The 6000-nt window shown below is 37.1% G+C and overlaps 1 long non-coding RNA gene across 3 annotated transcripts in view; it reads right to left on the bottom strand.

Moving 5' to 3' along the window:
* Nucleotides 1-326: 326 nt before the first annotated feature.
* LOC144374490 (uncharacterized) overlaps nt 327-6000 on the bottom strand; it is a 28411-nt gene continuing 22737 nt past the window's right edge. For all 3 annotated transcript variants that reach the window (XR_013433868.1, XR_013433866.1, XR_013433867.1), the window contains one exon: nt 327-911. This is a non-coding gene — a long non-coding RNA (uncharacterized LOC144374490). The remainder of the gene's footprint in view (nt 912-6000) is intronic.

Raw genomic sequence — 6000 nt, 5'->3', positions numbered from 1 at the left:
TTTAAAGAAAGCTGATCTTCTGTGTTACCTTAGAATCAGGATGGTCTGATTCAAACAGCTTCCATTTTTATGGATTTAATTCTACATATTGTTTAACATAAATAAACAGGAAAACCACAAGATAAAAACAATTGTCCATCTGTACCTTTTTCAGTGTTAGATTCTGTATTTATTAAAAATTGCATTTTTATTCAATATAACATGATTTTTACAGAAGTTAAGGCTGAGAAACTTGATATATAGTAGTTCAACTTTTGGAAAATATTTTGTTTGACCTCAAATGGAACATTACTCATATGAAAGAATACATAACAAGATGATAGTACTTTTCAAGTTTTATAAAAAGCTTTTTATTTTAATCAATTTGTCATTCTGTCTCTGATTACATTCTTTTAATCTAAGGAGGTTAAAAGCAAATAGTTTTTAATCTTCTGCAATCATGGGTAGAAGGAGCTTCCCTCAAAGAAGAAAGCAGATATTATTTTTGCTTAATTTATGTGCTTTAAAAATATGTTGAAGCATATGAGCATTTTGCAAAGATAATTTAATAATTACTGTAACTTAATAATTGGCATCAGTTAAATCTTCTCAAGATACATTTCTTATTTGATAGAATTTTTGAAGTGAACTGATTTTATAATCCCTGTTGTTAGTTTAATTGGGCTAACTTTAAAGTGAAATCAATGAAGAACATTTTATTACTTTTATTTTTATGTGCATTCATTATTTGCTTCTGGAAGAATTTAGAAATTCCAATTACATAAGTGCCTAGCACTTCAGTCTGCAATTTGTGATGGATGAGAAAAAAACAGGACTTTTGGATATGTACACAAGTTACATAAAAAAAAACCTGGCACAGTTCCTGAAGTTCAGGAGAATCAAGGTGCTGCCATTGGATGCCACACGGGAACCTGTAGAGAGAAATAGCATAATCAAAGTATGCTCAGATGGGAGCAGGGACCGTCATGGTAAAGTTCATGGTAGGGGGTTATATCAGGAACTCATTTATCACACACGAAAGAAAATGAAATAAAGTTCCAGTTGAAGCAAGGTTATAGAACTAAACCCAACTTGGGGGTGACTGTCTGGGAAAATCTTTGTTCAACTGTATTTTGCCCTGCTGTTGCTGGCCTTTGAAGATGGAGAGGACCATAAGTAGGGATTGGAGAATGGCTGCAAGGAGCCAAGAGTGACTGCTGCCCAAATACCCAGGAGGACACGGGAACCTTAGTCTGCAACTGAAGGAACTATATTTCGCCAGTCCCAAGAATGGGCCTGGAAGAGGACCTGATGTTCCTGAGGGAAACAGGCCAGTGGGACCTCAGTTGTTCCTGCTGTAACTCCTTGAGCTGGGAACCCAGTTGAGTCCAGCTAGACGTCTGGTGCACAGAAACTGGGAGGTAAGGAGTGAGTCCTTTTTTAGTTTCTAAGTTTGTGATAATAGGTATGGTACCGGCCATGCTACCATAACAAAACCTCAAATATGTGCAAAGTGTTTTGGAATCTGGTGGTAAACTAAGCCTGCTGGAATTTTGAGGAGAATAATAATAATTTTAAAAGCCTTGATTGCTTTAAAGACTGCTATAACTATGGACCCTAAAAGGACTGCAAGGGAGTGCTCAGAAAAAAGAAAGCCTCATGTTATTGGAACAGCACGAAGGGAGACCCTTGTTCCACCATGCCCAGAAGCTTAGGAAAATGGTTCCCTGCAGTCCTTTAGGAGGTAGGACCTGTCACTGGTGACTTTACAAGTTGGGTTGAGGAGATGTCTAAGCAAAGTATTGAAGTGAAAACTGTTTTCTTCTTTATATTTATAGTAAAATTTTGGGGTGGGGAGAGAGAGGGAGAAATTGAGGAAAGAGCTGTCAATGTGGGAAATCCTCATCCTCTACAGATGTCAAAAGGTGCGAAAAATAAGAGATAGCTGCTCTGGAGGTTAGCACAAAGAGCTGAAGGGGTGGAGCAGTACAGGCCTTTACTGCAATCTCAGGAAGATGGAAAGGTCCCAGCACTCAACACCAGGGGTTCAAGTTATGCCTGTAGGTCTCCTCAGTCCTTTCAGAGAGCCACCAGGGAGCTTCTTGGAATGATACTTCAGCCACCCCAGAAGAAGCTGCAAATGGAAAACGAATGACCTCAGCAAGATGTGAGCACATGTTCTGTCTCATGAAGCATCCACAGGGGCCCACAAGGGACTGGGCTGTCTCATCAGCAGGAGAGCGGCCCATGGGAACGGACAGGGACAGACCTCAGGACAGGAAAGATGCTCAGAACTATCCAGATCTCTGGCAGGAGGGGGCTGGGCAAGCCACGCAGCTACTAACACAAGCTCCCTTCCATGCAGAAGCAAGAAGACACAGTGAAGCTCCCAGAGGGCAGAGATAATCCAGGTGGGATCTTCCTGGGCCCGGGGACTTAACGTAGAGGAATTCCCCCATTGGATTCAATTTTCCCCACATTTAATGAAGAATGCCAGTAACTGTCAGTTTTCAATCCCCATGTAACAAATTAGCACAAAGGTAGTGACTTAAAACAGCACAATTTTTTTGGAACCTATTGAGAGCCACAGCCAAAGTCAGAATGATGCCTAGCATATTGCCAGAGGGAATGGTTGAAAGGTGCTGCCAGCGAACCATTGAGATGATGATTTGAGTTAAGCTGTATATAATAGTTGTGGTGCTGGATTGATTGAGTTGTATATGAACCCTATGGGGGGGGGCGGAATAGGCTGGCTCCGGAAATCTGCCTCAGGCACCCAACACTTTGTAGTCATGTTGCAAGGCCCTTCTTTTGGAATTCTTTTCAGAGTTTATTGGAAATTTTTGAATGGTGACACGTCTTGTTCTCTAAAGATTAATTAATTAATTTTCAGCAGTAACTAAATTTCCAAAAAGCAAAGTATGGTATATAAATTTGGGCTCAAAATTAGACAAAGGTTATGAAAGGACTAGAAATCAAGTAGACATAATTTCCCATATGGCTTTTAACTGACTGTAAAGAACACTCAAGAAGAACATTTAGAATAGTTGAAATCAGTTGTAACTTCCCATATTAACTTTGCTTTTATAATTAGTTTGACATTATCTTAAAATCTAAGTACTTTCATATCATATCAAACATTTTAGCAGATAACACTAACAATCAGTTACTCTTAGTTTCTTTACCTACATTCATTGTATTCATATAACAATAATAATAATAATAATAATAATAATAATAATAATAATAATAATAATGTGTTAGGCACGATTCTGCTGCAAAGGTGTTTCTATCAAAATTTGTGTGAAATTACAAAAGGAAAGTAAGCTTTTACCTTGTAGGTTGAGTTCTGTTGCCTACTATAATAAGTAATTGCCTTTTATAATAAGGTGATTCTGTGCAGAGTTCTGTATTTGCTGTGATTCTAAATTTTTATTTACATTGTCAGAGAAGCTGACAGGTAAGAGGTAAGTTTCATGAGTTACACTTAGACCTAAAGACCTTGAACTTTACTGAAATTGTTTAGTAGCAATGAATCACAGCCCTTCATCACCTGAGTCCTTTTCATATAACCAGGACATGACTACAGCAGCAGCTGACTGTGTAGATTTTCATATAGGCTACAACTAAGAGCAATTATTAATCTCCTTACTATGAACAGCAACTCTAGAGTTAAAATGTTGACTTTCAAGAGAATGTACATGAGGCCAGAGACCTACCAGGTGACCCGATGATAGTGTACCACTCCAAACCAAATATTTCACAGTAGGAAAACTGTGGCTGATACCTAGAGTAGAGTTGGAAGGCATCAAATCCAGCATGGTTTTTTCTTCTATTGATAAACTTACAGATTTCTTCTGTAAGAAAAATTCTGAAGAAAGGAATTACCTTATTTTCATAGTCAATGTGTAACTGAGTATGTTTTTCTGCCTCTTCTGTTAGTTTTGGAATGCCCTTCAACCCTGACTTCTGTTTATCCTTCTCTTTACAATGAATGCTATCAGAGCAGTCAGTTACTTTTATGTTCATGGTGCATGGCACAGAGAAGGTCATGAAGAAATCTTTTTGTTGGAACAAAGAAAAGAAATAAATTATCTTACTGGATTTTGCAAGCTTAAAATTAATTTTGTAGTCAAACTTTCTGTATTAAGATTTTATTTATTGTTATAATGTTGGTGAATAAAAAAAAGCATTTCCTCCCACTGAACATTAATTCCCTTAACTATAATACTGGGGTATAATTTGACCAATCTAAAAACACTGTTGTAAAGATTAAATGAGATAATACAAATAAAGTTGATAATATAATAAGTAGGTATTATATAGTGTTCTGACTGTAAATAGCTTTATACCATTTAACTTTTATTATTTCAAAGGGATGTTATCAATCTATTAAAGAATCTAATGGAATCCCCTCATCATCCCCTCATCATTCCATAGCTTTAGCAAGCTCTTCAAACTATCTAAGCACAATTCACAATAGCTAAATTGTGGAGCCGACCCAGATGACCTTCAGTAGTTGAATGTGTAGGGAAATTTTGGTATATATGCACAATGGAATATGACTCAGCAATAAAAGGGAATAAAATCATGGCAAATAAACGGAGTTGGAGAATATAATGTTAAGTGAAGTAAGCCAATCCCTAAAAACCAAAGGCCAAGTATTTTCTTTGATATAGGATACTGACTCATAGTGGTGATGGGTGGGGAGCATGGGAGGAATGGAGAAACTTTAGATAGGAAAGGGGAAGAAGAGGACGGAAGTGGGTATGGGGGTAGGAAAGACTCTGGAATGAGTTAGACATCATTACCCTAAGTTCATTTGTGAAGACACGAATGGTGTGAAAATAATTTGTGTACAATCAGAGACTTGAAAAATTGTGCTCTATATGTGTAATATAAAATGAATTGCATTCTGCCATCATATATAACAAATTAGAAAAAAATAAATTAAAAGAAAAGCTACCTGTGTGCTCCATATCAAAAGTCACTCACTGACACTAGTCACATTTCCCCCCACTTACATATCATGATCCATTAGTGAAATGAAGTCTACTTATTTCATAGGGACTGATTTTATTTGGCGGGGGGAATGACTTGCCAAGGATTGAATTCAGAGGCACTTGAACACTGAGCCACATCCTCAGCCCATTTTTGTATTTTATTTAGAGACAGGGTCTCGCTGAGTTGCTTAGCACCTTGCTATTGCTGAGGCTGTGTTTGAACTCAAGATTCTCCTGTCTCAGCCTCTGGAGCTGCTGGGATTACAGGTCTGTGCCAAGGTGCCTGTACAATAATACATTTCAGAAGACAAAATATCAACTTTGAACGTTTTGACAGATCTAATGTCTTATAAGGAACTGACAAGATTCTTAGAACACATCCTATTTTCAATAGAGTATAATTGTTAAGATTTTTTTAAAAAAAAATCCTTATAATTGTATTTTTAAAAAATCCATGGGTAACTGGATGTGGTGGCATATGCCTGTAATCCCAGCTAATGGGGAGGATGAAGCAGGAGAATTGCAAGTTTGATGCCAACCTGGGCAAATTAGCAAGACCCTGTCTCTAAAAAACCGGCCAGGGATATAGCTCAGTGGTACAGAGCTTGCCTAGAATGTGCATGGCCCTACCTGGGTTTCAGCTCTAGAAATGAAAAAAGAGTCAAAATTCTATTTATCTGATTAAATAATGTATAGTAAAGTAATATACACTACAGGCCTGTCAGCATAGTTGTGAAATTAGAAATTTACTATTGATCAAAGTGTTCTCTCTAGGAGTAAAACTGAAATATCCAATTGCATTTCTTTTGTCCTTTAGTCTGTAGCTCATTTGCTGAGCTAGAATTAACGTTTTTGTTATATGTGCCATAAGTAAAGAAATTAATAGTGAGTTAATCTAATTTCTTAATGTGCTAGAGCACCTTAACAAAAAACATGATTCCTAATCTATGAATCATGTTCTTATATAACTATTTTCTAGTTTACATCTTGTACTAAAAGTTCAGCAGGGTCTATTAGC

This window comes from Ictidomys tridecemlineatus, unplaced genomic scaffold, assembly GCF_052094955.1.
Source record: "Ictidomys tridecemlineatus isolate mIctTri1 unplaced genomic scaffold, mIctTri1.hap1 Scaffold_722, whole genome shotgun sequence".
NCBI classification, from domain to species: Eukaryota; Metazoa; Chordata; class Mammalia; order Rodentia; family Sciuridae; genus Ictidomys; species Ictidomys tridecemlineatus.
Note: the sequence above shows the minus strand (reverse complement) of the source record. Positions and strands in the feature narration are given on the sequence as shown.